This window comes from Ziziphus jujuba, chromosome 11 (genome assembly GCF_031755915.1).
Source record: "Ziziphus jujuba cultivar Dongzao chromosome 11, ASM3175591v1".
In the NCBI taxonomy this organism is placed as follows: domain Eukaryota; kingdom Viridiplantae; phylum Streptophyta; class Magnoliopsida; order Rosales; family Rhamnaceae; genus Ziziphus; species Ziziphus jujuba.
This window is the reverse complement of record NC_083389.1, coordinates 3,925,380-3,942,660: the sequence shown is the minus strand read 5'-3', so window position 1 is coordinate 3,942,660 and position 17,281 is coordinate 3,925,380. Positions and strand designations below refer to the sequence as shown.

Below are 17,281 nucleotides of genomic sequence, written 5' to 3'. Positions count from 1 at the left end.
GCTATTAAGTATTTTGATTTAAGTTCTTTTCTTTCTAACAGGTGGAATAAAGTAACCCGGTTGAAGTGTAATGATCATTAGTCTATAATGCATTGTATGTCCCGTAATAGGTCCCATTCTTCTACCCTTTCTCGGTAGTCGATGAGTCTTCATAGCTATTACCTTGACACCAAAGAAGAGTTCAACCCAATGCTTTATTTCTATCCTAGTTGATCGTGATTCGACATTAGAAGTATATTGATTTTCAACAATAATCGAATACTTGTGTCTATAAATACTGCATATTTGATTCCATCCATAAATCTATTTTCTTCCCTATGAGTTCTAGTCTCAATAAGAATGCTAGTTCTTGCTGTTCATATGCTATGATATGAATATACCACACCAATTTGTTATGTATGGATGATGAAATTCCATTGATATAGAGTCAATTCAATAGATTTATTTTATTGGAGGGTCCCATTAGCACGAATCCAATAGGAATTGAGTTGGGCGCTTTAACCATTCAGCCATGGATGCTTAGCAGGGATCCTCATACATGATGAATAACCAAATTCCAATTCAAATGAAATATTTAGGATAAATCAATGCAATTTAGGAGGACTCAATGAAAGGACATCAATTTAAATCCTGGATATTTGAATTAAGAGAGATATTGAGAAAGATCAAGAATTCTCACTATTTCTTAGATTCATGGACCCAATTCAATTCAGTGGGATCTTTCCTTCACATTTTTTCCATCAAAAACATTTTATAAAACTATTGGACTCCCGAATTTGGAGTATCCTACTCTCACACAGTTCACATTTACAGGATTCAACAAGCAATCGATTTTTCACGATCAAGGGTGCGGTACTATTTGTAGTAGCGGTCCTTATATATTGTATAAACAATTGAACGATGGTCAAAAGAAAAAATCTCTATTTGACAGGGCTTCTTCCTATACCTATGAATTTCATTGGACCTAGAAATTATACATTGGAAGAATCTTTTGGGCCTTCCAATATCAATAGGTTTATTGTTTCACTCCTGTATCTTCCAAAAGGAAAAAAGATCTCTAAAAGCTATTTCCTGGATTTGAAAGAAAGTACTTGGCTTCTCCCAATAACAAAAAAGTGTATCATGCTTGAATTCCTGTATCTTCCAAAAGGAAAAAAGATCTCTGAGAGCTATTTCTTGGATTTGAAAGAAAGTACTTGGCTTCTCCCAATAACTAAAAAGTGTATCATGCTTGAATCTAACTGGGGTTCATGGTGGTGGAGGAACTGGATCAAAAAAAAAAAAAGGCTTCTAGTTGTAAGATATCTAATGAAACCGTCACTGGAATTGAGATCTCATTTAAATAGAAAGATATCGAATATGTAGAGTTTCTTTTTGTATATTCTATGGATGATCCGATCCGTAAGAACCATCATTGGGAATTGTTTGATCATCTTTCTCCGAGGAAGAGGAGAAGCATAATCAACTTGAATTCGGGACAGCTATTCGAATATTAATGAAAGACTGGATTTGTTATCTCATGTTTGCTTTTCATTAAAAAAAATACTAGCTAAAGTGGAGGGTTTATTCAAACAACAAAAACATGGGTTAACTATTCAATCAAATGATATTGAGCATGTTTCCTATCTCTTCTCAAGAAACAAGTGGGCTATTTCTTTACAAAATTGTGCTTAATTTCATATGTGGGAATTCCACCATTTCTATATATATATATAGTTTCAATGACTTCTTAGTGATATCAAGTGAATTCAAGAAGATTTGACTCTATTTCCCACTGCCCGAAATCCATAAATGCACAAAAACTGCTACCCGGGTCCGTATTGGCTTCCACCACTTGTATGCCCAAAACAGGTCTTGGATCTTTGGATATGGACAAGCCCTCTTGAGAATGAATTATCCCATAGATAAAGGCAGCAATGTTGTCCCTAAACTTCTTAGCTTGAACCCTAATGATTGGCCCGATCTTCATCTGTATTTGGTCAGCACCTCAACGGGTTGTCGGTTGTGTGGGCTTGGGCGGATTCGCATCAAGTAGGGTATAAGTACATCAAATACATAATTTAAATGTGGGAATTTGTCCTCTAAAAATGGAAATATTGTATGAATTGATCATAAATTAGAATATTTTATGATTTTTGGCCTCAAAGAAACTAATCGTAGGAAGCATAAGGAAAATGGAATTTCCACAGTGACTGCAAATCCCTCGGATATCATTTGAGAGTACAAATTCTTGTTGCACCCAAAACATTTATTTTGGTCAGAATTATTAGCAGACATAATCAAATGATTCTGATGATACATTCAAGTAATTAAACATTTTATAGTTAGTAAACTAGATTTATGGTCATAACCTACATTTTCTAGCAAACTCGATCCATTTAAACCATGATCATGAGCAAATGCATAAATATACTCCCCAAAGATAAGTGGATATAGGAGATCGTGTTGTTGAGATCTATCTAGTTTGAAATATCCTTGAAATTCTTCCATTTGAAATTTGATTTGAACTGGAGATAAAGGGTTTATTGGGTTATCAAATGATACATAGTATGATACAGTCAAAACAAGGTATTATAGTACAAAAAAAATAGATACCTCAGAAAAAAAGGTAAGACCATCGGCAGACTTTCTATCCTCTCTTTTTCCATCTAAGTGGTTTATGTTCAGTCTAAGATAACAAGATGTTTAGAAATCCTTTATTTTTACAATCCAATCACTCTTTTGATTTTGGAAAAAAAAAAAAAAAACTCTTTATCAATATACTACCTTCTTCTACACATTTATCTCCACTTCATAATAGAGAATACCTAATAGGTAGGACTCATAAAATGGATAATCCCTTATGGAAAAGCCTTTCCCACGTCAAGCACTAATATATTTTTAATGTCTAATTAGTTTGGGTAATCATTCGGATAATCATTCAAAAATGAAGACCAAAAGCTCATTACTATTTGTTTCCCTATAACTAGGGCCACAGTTGGGCTCTGTCCATTTATTCACTCAATCCGACTTGAAACTAATTTTCTAATTTCTTTTTTTCCGCCACATATAGAATTAAAACAATTTAAATAAGATTTTGGACATATCTAGAAAGAATAAAATATTCTCAGAATTCTCCATTGATACTACATGCTACTTTTTCCATTCATTCCTTTCAAGATCAGTCACCATCTTACAAGTTCTACCTATGGTATGGACGAATCTGTTGCTTCATTCAATTGTGTAAAAGATGCTAGCCATACTTAAAAGCCGAGTACTCTACCGTTGAGTTAGCAACCCGGATAAAACAATTAGAATGTGTAGATACAATTAGAATCCCAATAAAATAACTAAAGAGGTTGAATTGCACAGCGTAATTACAACATTGAATTTGAAACGGCAAAACAAATTGTATCATGCAAAAAAAAAAAAAAAAATAACTTCTTGTATTATAAAAAATCCAATGAACCCATTCCTTGAATGAAATCAAATCTATGGCATGGAGAAAAATAGATCCATTTATCCACAATCAGATTATATTTATTCGATACACTATTGTCAATATGAGTATTTAAGAAAAGAATACAATGGAGAACTAGAAAAAAATAAAATATTGTAAATTTAAATAAAAAAATAAGGACTTGTGTTGGATTGGCACTACATAGCTAATCGACATATAGACAAATAAGGGATGTAGATGTAAGAAAAAAGTAATAAAGAAAAAAAAAAGTAGAAAAAAAGCTCGAATTTAGTCAATCAAACAATATAAGTAAAAGAAAAAAGCTTAATCCCTCTTTTTATTTGGTCATAGAAATCCAACTAACCCTCATTACCCTTAATGGTAATACCCAAAATCGAAAGTAAGAATAACAAATTAAAAGAGAATATCAGATAAAAGACTTTACAGACCTCTCTACAAGTGGTCTCCACCTTCATTATTTATATATTTCTTATATATTTCATTTTGACATATTTCATTAATTTTTCATTAATTGACTACCATTTGGTATTAAGGGTAAGTTTTGTAAAAACCCTCGCTTTCTTTGAAGTATCATGAATAGTTCCTATAGGCTGAGCGCCTTTTTCAAGGAAATATAGAATAGCAGGAACATTTAAATATGTTTGATTCTTTATCGGGTCATAAAAACCCACTTTTTGAAGATCTCTTCCTTCTCTTATGGATCGAACATCAATTGCAATGATTCAATAAATGACTCATTGGGATAGATGAACAATACCCCCCCAAGAAACATATACGAAGTTTTCTCCTAGTACAACTCAAGAAAATTGGAAATTATATCTATGTATAGAATGAGAAGGTTAAATATATCCATAAAATCATCAAATCAACTAGACTATGATTTAAATACTTATTCTTTCCCCCACCAAAAAAATTATTCATATTTACACTTTGCACTCTCATAACTCAGGTTGGATAACTCTCAAATAACTCAAGGAAACCTTTTAAGCATTTCATTTATTGAGTGGTCTCTAACCCCCCTTTTGTCTGTCTCTTTTAGAATCTCTTTTGATTCTGCACTTTGATCTAGTTGTTGAGACAATCGAAAATGGTATTTCCTTGTTCCAGGATCCTTTATCTTTGTGTTGAATCATTGGGTTTAGACATTACTCCAGTGATCTTGAATCATATCAAAATGGCAGCAGCATACCGTTTTTTTTATGATTTCTTTCTATCAAATAATCATACGACTAAGTGATTCTTGTGTAATACACTTTTGATTTGATCGAAAAGGTTTTGCCAATTCCAAAAAATTTGACTTTTGAATTTGAAACTTGCTTGACTTGGATCCTTTCGATTTATATATGGAAAACATATTTACAAATATATTTACGAAGTTGTCCCAATTTATTGATTCATACTAACCCTAGATTCTTGAGAAATAGATCAATGCTTTTTATTCAAGCTCCATCATGTACGATTTACATCACCCAAAAAAAAAAAAAAAACTAAGAGTTCTATTGAAACAAAAGAAATGATGTTGAGTCAAGAGCACTTTCATTCCTCTATAATTCTTGTCTAATAAAAAATGGTGGATGTAAGAATCCATAACGGATCGCGTCCTTCAAGTCGCACGTTGCTTTCTACCACATCATTTTAAACAAAGTTTTACCATAACATTCCTTTAGTTTGGAACCAGTATGTAATTGATTCAATTATGGAATCATGAATAGTCATTGGCTCGGTCGGTACATAGTAACCTATACTTTTTCTTTCTATATGAAATATGAATGACTACGTTCTAACGAATTCTCAGAACGAATTCAATTTAATCCCCAACACCCAATACATATATTTATTTTAACATATATTTTATTTCATTATTTATTTATTTAATATAATGAAATATAAATACCACGAATAGCACGAATCAAATAAAAAATTTCTTTTAGAATCTGCACCATCAAGTAACTTGATAGTGATAGGATAAATTTACCAATTCACACTTCTTAGAGTACTATGAACTCATAAGAAATCATCAAAAAGATTTTAGTGATTAAAAATTTTCCGAACTCGAGATCATTATTTGAATAACATTTAAAGTAAGGACCACATTTTAGCATCCTAAGAGAAATCCATATTTGAATTAAACCATCAACGATTAAAAAACTAGATAGCTAAAAAATCCAATTTATTTTTTTAGTGAACTAGTGGATAAAGACTGGTCTAAGGTAAGGTTGTTGTTTTTTCATACTGATTTCTAAAATTGGAATCAAAATAACAAGAATACCCCTATACAGATAGACAAAAAAATTGTTACTGAAAGGAATTATAGATATTTTATGTTAAATATTTAACATTTAGGGACCATAAATGGATCCAATTATATCTACGTATAATTTGAACACGATTCAATTTGTGAAAAAGATATGATTCAGAGAAGAATTATTAAGAATACTAATAAAAATTTTACAATCCAATATTATACTCTTAAACATAAATGTATTTTATTTTAAAAGACAATCTTTTTTCTGATATATAGCATTATATATATTACAATGCTATAATGGGTTAGGCATGCTCTAGGATGGAAGGATTTGAACCTCTAAATAGTGGGACTAAAACCCGTTGCCTTACCACTTGGCCACGCCCCATTTCTATTCGAACCTAATGAACACTAATATTGATATTGGTTGTTCGTCAACTCCAGTACAAATATCTATAAAATATATAGATTGTTGCTAGAATTTTAATATGTGTCGATATAGAATTAAATTGAATTTATTGATCATTACATAGAGTTCAATTAAGATATTGTATGAAAGTATGATTTATTCTATTCTCTTTTGATTTGAGAATTTAAGGATTTCTCATTGGGGAAGTTCAAATCAAAGAAGGTTTTTGGGGTCTATCTTATTTAGTTTTATTCATTTTCCCTTCCATTAATAACTAAACTTATTAATAACTCAATCAAAATAATAAAATTATCTTCAATAACAAAAATAACAAAATATCTGCCCTTTATTCAAATGTTTTTTTCTTCGCCAAATTACCAGAGGCCTACACTTTTTTGAATCCAATCGTAAAAGTTATGCCAGTAATACCTGCGCTATTTTTTCTCTTAGCCTTTGTTTGGCATGCTGCTGTAAGTTTTCAATGAGATCTTTAATAACATCCTAGCCAAATTCATGATTGATTTGAAAAAAATAAAATGAAAATTCTAACATAATGCTTTGTAAGATTAGATAGGTTTTATAGTATGAACTCTTGATTCCAAGATTGAAATTTTTGTACAGCCACAAGAAATTTGGATCAACCCATTTCCTTATTATGACCTTTTTTCCATTGAAAGGCCTTATTGGAGTACTCACAATGTCAAATTGTGGGTATGAAAGAAAATTTTTGGTAATGAAAAACTCCACTTATCCACTTATATTATAAATATTACAAATTTCTATTTGAAAAAAAAAACTTTATTTCTTGGTGTCAAAATACAAAATAAAGAGTAGGGTATGCGGTCTAAAATAAAATAGCAAATCTATTCTATTTTTTCCCTAAAAAGAATTTTGGAGATTGTGTAATGCTTACTCTCAAATTATTTGTTTATATGGTAATAATATTCTTTGTTTCGCTTTTTATCTTTGGATTCCCATCTAACGACCTAGGGTGTAATCTTGGTAGTAATATTCTTTGTTTCTTCCTTGATTTTAAAACGTTCTTAGCTTCATAGGATTTTATCTATTCCACACTGAACTCGCAAGAAATTTGAAAGAAAAGAACAAGACATCGATGAAAACAGAAAGAGAGGGATTCAAACCCTCGATAAGAAAAACCTATACAACGGATTAGCAATCTGATGCTTTCGTCCACTAAGCCATCTCTTCCCCAATTGAAAGGAGGTAATTACTATGTTACATCACAAAAATAAGGCTTGAAAAAAGCCCTTCTTCTTTTTTTTTAGTGTTTTTTATATTTTTTATTATTTATTATTTTATTATATATAATATATATGCAATAGTTTATATAATAGATATGGAATTATAATAATAAAGAATCAAATTCCATTTAGACCATTTAGATAAAATAAATGCATTTATATTATATAATTAGATTATACAAAATGTATGCATATATGTTATATATAATTCTATAATCATATAACATATGTATAAAGATATAACATATATGTATAAAGAAAAGACTTTAAAGTGATATCAACAATCCAATCTACACAATCTACAATAGTCCAATATATAAATCCACTATAAATGAAATAAATATAAAAAATCCAATATAAATCAAATCTAAAAATGGAATCTATATTTGTTAATATGTTAAACATAGATTTTTTAGATTTTTTGAATAGATTTATATAATTAATATATGTTTAATAGATATATTCGGTATTTTATATAATATATAAGTAGAAAAAATAATATATAAAAAGAAAAAAGAAAAAATAGAAATAATGAGAAAATTATATATATATATTAATAATAACAATAATAAAAAAACTTCTTTGAGTTCATCCGAAAGGGCCCTTTATTTCCATGGCTTGGCCTGGTCAGTACCTAGCCAGGCTGGACCTCTTTTGTTTTGTTCAATCATAATAAGATAAAATGATTTATTTAATTTGAAAAAAATTAATTTGAAACCAAAACAAAATGGCTTGTTATTGAAACAACAAAAGTCATAAAAAGACCTATTTTGATATAGAATCAAAGCGAGATTTTAAATCTTCTTCATTTTCTTTTTTTTTTTGTTTTTTTTTTTTGTTACTGAGGTTTTACTGAAATAAAAAAAAATAAAAATATGTATATAATAAGAAACGGAACTATGGATTCGTGCACAATGCATTTTTTTCTGATCATATCTTTTGATTGCACCTCAGTTTCTTGTTCGACAAAAAGTCCATTTATATACAATAATCGGATTGGAGCGGGTATAGTTTAGTGGTAAAAGTGCGATTTGTTCTATTAAACCCCGAATAGTTAAAGGATCTCTCGGTTTGATTAATATTCCATTCCGAGCAAAAACTTTATGTCTTAAATTGATTAAATCATTTACCTTTCAATGAAAAATTCGAGGAAGAATATATATTCTCGTGATTTGTATCCAAGAGTCAATTAGAAATTGAAAAATTGGATTACAAAATTACGAAACATAATTTTTTCTTTTTTATTGGATCAATCAATATTTCCAATTGAATGAGTATGGGTAAATGGTCGATGGATAAAGATAGAAAGTGTATTTCTAATCATAACTAAATCTTTAATTTTTCTTTTTTTGTATAGGGAAAATTGAAACAAAATAGCTAATTAAACAATGACTTTGATTTAATAGAGACATTGAAAAATTGTTTTACCTCAATGGAAACAAAATCCTTTTCCTAAAGATTTTTTCAAATAGAAATAGAGAACGAAGTAACTAGAAAGACTGTTATAATCCCCTATTTTGTACAAGGATCGTCTAGAACATAGGTAATTTTGAATGCATTCAGACCGAAAAGCTGACATAGATATTATGGGTTGAATTTTTTTTTTTTTACTTCATTGATATCTGGAAATTTATTTATCTTCCATAAAGAAGCTAAATGAAACCAAAGTTTCACGTTCGGTTTTGAATTAGAGACGTAAACAATGATGAATCTATGTCGACTATAACCTCTAGTCTTCCAAGCTAACGATGCTGGTTTGATTCTCGCTACCCGCTTTTGCTTACTTTCTTTTATCTCTATTCAATATTTTTCAACATTTTTTTCTATAGTCAAAACCTATAAATCTATATATCTAATATATATTTATATATTTTGATATGTATTAAAATATCAAATTTCTAAGAAATATGTTTTATAGAAATATAAAAAAAATGAATATAATTAACGTTGTGCATAGTTGAACAAGCAATTCCAAAATTGTTTCACATATTCGTTTCGTCCGAATAATAAATGTGAACAGAAGATAAGTATAAAAAAAATTGGAATGCAAAGTGTCCATGGTCTAATGGATAGGACAGAGGTCTTCTAAACCTTTGGTATAGGTTCAAATCCTATTGGACACAATTTATTTCCATATATTTTTAGATTTCCAAGTCAAGAAAGATCTTTTAAATAATTTGAATAAGAGGTGTTCTTATACACTTAGAACTTGTAATATAAGTATAATCTAGTTTATATATGATTTCCATTTATATATTATTTCCATATATTTTGCATGTACTATATATGTAAATATATTATATATTTAATCTATGTTAATATATGTATATAATTATTATGTATTTAATATTAATATTATAATATAGAAATGTAATATATTATTATTTCTATATTATTATAGAAAATAATTACAACGAAAAACAAAAACTTTTATATTTTATAATTTTTTTATATTTTATTTTAAAATAATTAAAATACTTATTAATTATACAATAGAAAAAGTATATAATTTAATTATTATTATTAAAATTAGTATTAAATTTTAAAATTAATATTAAATTAAGATTTAATTAATATTGAATTAAGAGTGATAAATATTAAAAGTGATCAATTTCTTTTCTTTGTACTTGTTCCTGAAGTAGAAAACATTCCAGCTGTTCCTAAATAGCTACTTTCAAAAAGGCTTCAGCTTCCTCGGTAAATGTCTTGGTAGAAGCTATGATTTCTTGGAATTGAGTTTTATTCATTTTTAAGTAAGTACGTAACTCAACAAGAAATTTCCTTACCTGCCCAATTTCTAGTAAATCTAGATAACCACTTGATACAAACCTAGGACGACCTGCTCCTAAACCTGTATTATATTAGCCCGGATCTTTAATTAAGTTCAAGTTCTAATTGAATGGACCTCAACCCCTAACCAACCTGTGGTTAGAAACCTTGGTGTAATGTAGACGCCACAATAGGGGATGGAAAACCTATTGATAAGTCAAGCTAAAACAACCAATTCTCTAATGGTGTTTTAGGTGTTCTCAAAGAACAAAGAGATAATTAATCTCACAAGTATTTTCTTAATCAACTCAAAGTTGTATTATTATTGAAAAATAAGCCTTTAAATAGGCTTGAAAGAAACAAAACAAACCCTAAAAAATTAATTCAAAACCGGACTCCAATAGGAATTAGGAAACTTGACCGAATTCTAATATGTCCTAAACTAAGTTTCCTAAACTAAAATTGATTAATTAATTCCTTTATTTTGAATTAGGAATTAATTAATTTACAATAAAAATAATAAAATAATAAATTTCCTAAACTTATTTGTCCAGAAAATAAATAAATAAAAACTAAAAAGTAATGGTAGTTTCCTAAAACAAAAAGTAGAATAAAATTAGGAAACTATAATACTAGCTTTTTGACTAATTTGACTTTGACCAATTTTTGACCTCTTTGAGCTTCAAATCAGCTTCTAGATGCTTTTTAGGATGCCGAATAATCTGAATATGAAGTCCCACACGTTGCCCATGCTTGGAAAAATAAGAAAAGGCTAATACAGTAAAGCCAGCAAGCAATACAGCAAATTCGGCCAAATTGTTGATGCTGTCCGTACAAGCCCTTTTTGATTGCATTTGAAGCTGCTTTAACTTGATTCCATGACCTCTTAGGCATATGTATTGAACTCATAAAGCATTGGAACCATTTGAAGCTTCCCGGACTCAAAAAATGTACCAAACCCGTCACCCGGGTCCGTATCGGCTTCCACCATTTGGATGCTTAGAATAGGCTTTGTATCTTCAAGTATGGAAAAAGTCTGCTGAGATTGATTACCCCCTGTATAAATACTCCCAGGTTTTCCTTAAATCTCTTAATTTGAGCTCTTGTGATTGACCTAGTCTTCATCCGTGTCGAGTCAGCACCCCAGCGGGTTATCGGTTGAGCGGGCTCTGGCGGAATCACATCATTCCCGTCATCTTGAAAAGGATTTGTCCTCAAATCAAGATCATCACCTGCATCAAAATGAGTTAAATCAGCAACATTAAATGCAGCACTCATGTTATACTCACCCGATAAATCAAGCTTGTAGGCATTCTTGTTATTGGGCTCCAAAACGTGAAAAAGTCCATCCATAGGCGGCATGAGCTTTAACCTTATTTGTTCAGGAAATCTTTCCTTTCGTAAGTGCAACCAAACCAATTCTCCTGGGTCAAACACTATTACAACAAAATCTAGAAATACATGCTCATTATGGTAAAAATTACACTTTTTAAAGTTAGCAAACAATATTTCCCAAATTTTCAAATTACCACTATGTAAAGCTCTCAACAATGCAGATAAAGTTCTATTTACTACTTCGGTTTGTCCATCAGTTTGTGGATGACAAGTAGTTGAAAATAAAAGCTTAGTACCTAATTTAGCCCACAATGTTTTCCAAAAATAACTTAAGAACTTAGCATCCCTATCCGACACAATAGTTCTTGGCATTCCATGCAATCTCACAATTTCCTTGAAAAATAAATTAGCAATATTGGATGCATCATCAGTTTTGTTACATGCAATAAAATGTTCCATCTTAGAAAACCTATCTACTACAACAAATATTGAATCCTTACCAGTCCTTGACCTAGGCAACCCAAGAATAAAATCCATAGACAAATCTACCCAAGGATAGGTAGGGATCGGCAAAGGCTTATACAATCCATGCAGTTTCAATGTTGATTTTGTTTTTCGGCACTTTAAACATCTTTCACAAATTCTCTCAACATCTCTCCTCATGTTAGGCCAATAAAAATGTTCTTGCAGCAAGGATAAAGTTTTTAAAACACCAAAATGACCCATTAAACCACCCCCATGTCCTTCGCGAACCAATAATTCCCTAATACTACAATTACGCACACAAAGTTTGTTTTCCTTAAACAAATATCCCTCAAATATGTAAAATTTATTAAATCCATGTTTCAAACAGGTTTTAAAAATTTTTCCAAAGTCACTATCATGCTCATAAAGTTCTTTCAATTGTTCAAATCCAAGTAATCTAGCATCTAAGGTAGAAAAGAGCACATACCTTCGGGATAATGCATCCGCAACCACATTTTCCTTACCTTTTTTGTAGCGGATCACATATGGAAATGTTTCAATAAATTCAATCCACTTAGCATGCCTTTGGTTGAGCTTTCCTTGACCCTTGATATGCTTCAAAGACTCATGATCCGTATGAATCACAAACTCCTTTGGCATGAGATAATGCTGCCACGTCTCCAAAGCCCTCACCAAAGCATACATCTCCTTGTCATAAGTCCGGTAGTTTAGGGCAGCTCCACTTAATTTTTCACTAAAGTAGGCTATGGGTCTTCCTTCTTGCATTAAGACAGCTCCAATACCTACATCCGAAGCATCACACTCAATTTCAAAAGTCTTAGAAAAATTTGGCAAAACTAACAAAGGTGCATTACATAATTTTTCTTTCAACAAATTAAAAGATTTTTCTTGTACTTCCCCCCATTTGAAACCAACATTCTTCTTGACAACTTCATTCAATGGTGCTGCTATGGTACTAAAATCCTTGACAAATCTTCTGTAAAAGCTTGCCAAGCCATGAAAGCTCCTCACTTGGGTGATAGAAGTAGGAACCGGCCACTCTTGAATTGCTTTCACCTTAGCTTGGTCAACTTTGATTCCTGCAGCACTTACTACAAAACCTAGAAACACAAGCTCTTCTTTGCAAAATTCACATTTTTTAATGTTAGCAAACAATCTTTCCTTTCTAAGAACTTGCAAAACTTGCCTAAGTTGATCCACATGGTCATCCAAATTTCGGCTATATATTAGAATGTCATCAAAATAAACAGCCACAAATTTTCCAATAAATGGACGCATTACATGATTCATAAGCCTCATGAAGGTACTAGGTGCATTGGATAATCCAAAAGGCATAACTAACCATTCATACAGCCCATATTTAGTTTTGAATGCGGTTTTCCATTCATCACCTTCTTTCATCCTAATTTGGTGATAACCACTCCTAAGATCAATTTTTGTGAACATGCAAGCACCATGCAACTCATCAAGCATATCATCTAATCTAGGAATGGGATGTCTATATTTGATGGTAATGTTATTTATAGCCCTACAATCAACACACATTCTCCAAGAACCATCCTTTTTAGGTACCAACAAAACAGGAACAGTACATGGGCTTAAACTCTCACGAATATATCCTTTATCAAGCAAATCACTTACCTGTTTTTGCAGCTCATTTATTTCTTCAGGATTGCTCCTATAACCTGGTCTATTTGGTATGGCAGCCCCTGGAACAAAGTCAATTTGATGTTCTATCCCTCGAATAGGTGGTAGTCCACTTGGAATCTCATTTGGGAAGACATCTCCAAATTCCTTCAAAAGAGAAATCATTGAACTTGGCAATTCAAGTTCTTCAAAGTTAGTTTGATCATTAAAATAAGTTTCTTTGTAAAGCATGACCAGCAAAGGTTTCTTACATTGAATAACCTTATTAATATCTCCTAAACTCAAATAAAAATTGCTACTTAACCTTTCCTTTCTTTCTTTTTCTTTTTTTCCCCTTGGATTGGAGCAAATCGTCGGATTTCTCTTCCTTCTCCAAGCTCGCGGGTTTGCCACTTCCTTTTCCCTCTCTTTCGGCTTTCCCTTGATCTTTCCACTCAATATGAACCTTAGAAACCTTACCTTGGTCAGCAACCTCAATCTTACCTTCTTGAAAGGATGGTGAAGCCGTTGGTGCCATACTTGCTTTTTCTTTGAGCTTTTCGGCTTCTCTCCTTTGTTGCATTTGTAATTGGTCTTTGTAAACCTCTTTGGGAGATAATGGTTCCAGCTTGACCTTCTTCCCTTTAAACCTGAAAGCAATACTATTTTCTTGACCAAAATGAGTAGCATCTTTATCAAATTGCCATGGTCTACCTAATAGTATATGTCCAGCAATCATGGGTACAATATCACATAAAACTACATCCTCATATCTACCTATATTAAATTTTACTTTGGCTTGTTTGCTTACTTTCATCTCACCACTATCATTAAGCCATTGTAATCTATAAGGTTCTGGATGTTTAATTGTTTTCAAGCCTAATTTAGCAACTACAAGATTACTATCACATTAGTACAACTCCCACTATCTATAATCATGCTACAAATTTTACCTTGTATTTCGCAGCGAGTGTGGAAGATGTTTTCTCTTTGTATCTGCTTTTCATCTTTGTAGACAGCAAGTACTCTCCTTGAAATCAAGCTCAACTTGGCATTAGATGTATCTACATGTTCGGCTTCATCTTCATTGCAATCCTCCTCTTGCTCGGTTTCAGCCCCACTTTCTTCACTCGCAGATTCCAGCTCACCATCACCCTTTAATACCATGATTCTTCTATTTGGGCATTGGCTGGCTATGTGTCCTCTTCCTTGGAACTTAAAACAAATTATTTCTCTGGATTTTTGAGGTTTAGGATCAGATTTTATCTCACCTTTAAGTGCTTGGACAGATTCGGTCTTGACCTCCCTTCTTGGCCGGTAGGTAGTTTCTTCTCCTAATTTCGGCTTCAACTTGTTTTCATAAGTGGAATTGTTTTTCCAGCCACTTGAACTTGTCCTTCCACTGCTAGAAACTCCTCCTAACCGTGTACTAACACCCCTCCTCTTGAATTGGTTCTCAAGCTTAATGGCTACATGCAACATCTCCTCCAATTCCAAGTATTGTTGTAATTCAAGTTGGTTGGCAATGTCTCGGTTTAACCCTCCAAGAAATCTTGCCATGGTTGCCTCCCTATCCTCATTCATATTCAGCCTCATCATTAACATCTCCATCTCTTTGTAATAATCCTCCACGGACCTACTTCCTTGAGACAAAGATTGAAGCCTTTGATGCAGCAACCTATGGTAATGGGATGGCACAAACCGCTTCCTCATGGCTCCTTTCATTTGTCGCCATGTTGTAATTAAGTCATCACCAACTCTCCTTCGGGTGGTTTGCTCATTTGTCCACCATTGGAGTGCATAATGGCCAAACTCCATTGCTGCCAACTTCACCTTCTTACCTTCCGAATAGTTGTGGCAGTCAAAGATCATCTCCATTTTTTCTTCCCACTCCAAATAAGCTTCGGGATCACTTTTACCCATAAAAGGTGGGATATTAACCTTGATATTTCCCAAATCATCATCTGTATCTTCCCTCCTATATCTCCCATGGCCAGCTCTATCTTCGACAGCAAAGGTTTCGTCCATACCTTCCTCAAACTCGCCGTCGAATGGCTCCTCATCAAATTCCTCCCTCGGCCTCTCGCGACCTCCTCGTCCTCGGCCTCGTCCTCCATGGAATTCTTGCCTATTTCTTGTATTCGGCCTTCCTTGTGAGGCTTCTAGTCTTCCCACTCTTTGATTCACATGCTCAACTTGAGCACTAACCCGCTGTATTGATTCCAAGACAGCTCTCATAACCACTTGGTCTTCAATCCCGGTAGCTCGGTCATCGCCATGGAATGCTACGGACTCTTCCTCGTTGATCCTCAAGGGTGGATCCCCTCTTCTTATTCTAGAATCTGCCATGTTAGTAAAATACTGCAAAAATAAAATAAATCCTCACAATATTCACTCCCTCACTTGTTTCACTCAAACAAGGTCTCGACACTCGTGTTTGCACACTAGTTTCAGCTTTTACCCTCTGTTAAGCTCTCACACTCTTGCCTTTTTCCACTCAATGAATTATCTCAAAGTTCTAATTAAAACACCCACAAAACAGCAATTAGATCACTAGTATGTTTTAATTAAACTTATCAACAAAGCAGTAGCAAAAAGTAGGCAATACCGAAAGAATCCAACAAATCCTAATTTTTCGGCTTTCTAGACAAGAAAACACAAAATAATGGGAAAACATTGGAATTTTTTAAAACTGCACCAGATGGTAGTAGATTATGAGTTCAAGAATAAAATTCCAGAAAAAGAAATTCAAATACGAACAAGAATCAAAGAGAACAAAATTATAGAAAAGTGTTGGTTGTTGTTCTTGTAATTCAAGTTTTGCATCAATTCCTTTAATTAATTTTAATCCAAAAAATTTAAGCACCCAAAATCCAAATATCCAGTAGCAAAAATAATTTCCCAGCAACTCAAATATTGAATAAATAATCAAAAAACCAGCAGCTCCAACAAATTTCCAGCAAACAAATCAAACTCCAACAAACCGAAATATTTTTCTTTTTTTCTTTTTTTTTTTTTAATTTGGCTTTACCTCTTCTTTTTTTTTTTTTTTTTTTTTCACTCACAGAACATAAACAACTGCAGTAGCAAGAATAATTACCAAAATTGCAATTCCAACTCCAAAACAAACACCAAGCCCGTGACCTCCAAATAAACACAAATGAGCAGTTTTTTTTTTTTTTTTTTAATGTTGCCGCAAACTCTTGTTTTTTTTTTTTTTTTTTTTAATATATGAATGAAAATTTATAAGACTAAAACAGCAAAGGAAAATCAACAAAAACCAAAATTATCAAGAACAATGATAAAAGACAACCAACAAATTAGGAAACAAAAATACGATAAAACTAGGAAACCTAATTCAACTAGGAATGAATTTTTATTTTTTTTTAAATGCAGAACGTGTATAGGATGGATGCAACCTTAACCTAATGCTAAAATTGCAAAATAACACAAAAACAAATAAGGAAAATAAAGATAGATCAAACCTGAACAAAATTTAGCTCTGATACCAAATGATACGAACCTAGGACGACCTGCTCCTAAACCCGTATTATATTAGCCCAGATCTTTAATTAAGTTCAAGTTCTAATTGAATGGACCTAAACCCCTAACCAACCTGTGGTTAGAAACCTTGGTATAATGTAGACGCCACAATAGGGGATGGAAAACCTATTGATAAGTCAAGCTAA

The 17,281-nt window shown here is 32.1% G+C and overlaps 1 non-coding gene across 1 annotated transcript; it reads left to right on the top strand.

The window, feature by feature from the left end:
- The first annotated feature begins 9,427 nt into the window (after positions 1-9,427).
- Positions 9,428-9,499, top strand: TRNAR-UCU (transfer RNA arginine (anticodon UCU)). Its single transcript has one exon. It is a non-coding gene; the product is annotated as a tRNA-Arg (tRNA).
- The last annotated feature ends 7,782 nt before the right edge of the window (positions 9,500-17,281 follow it).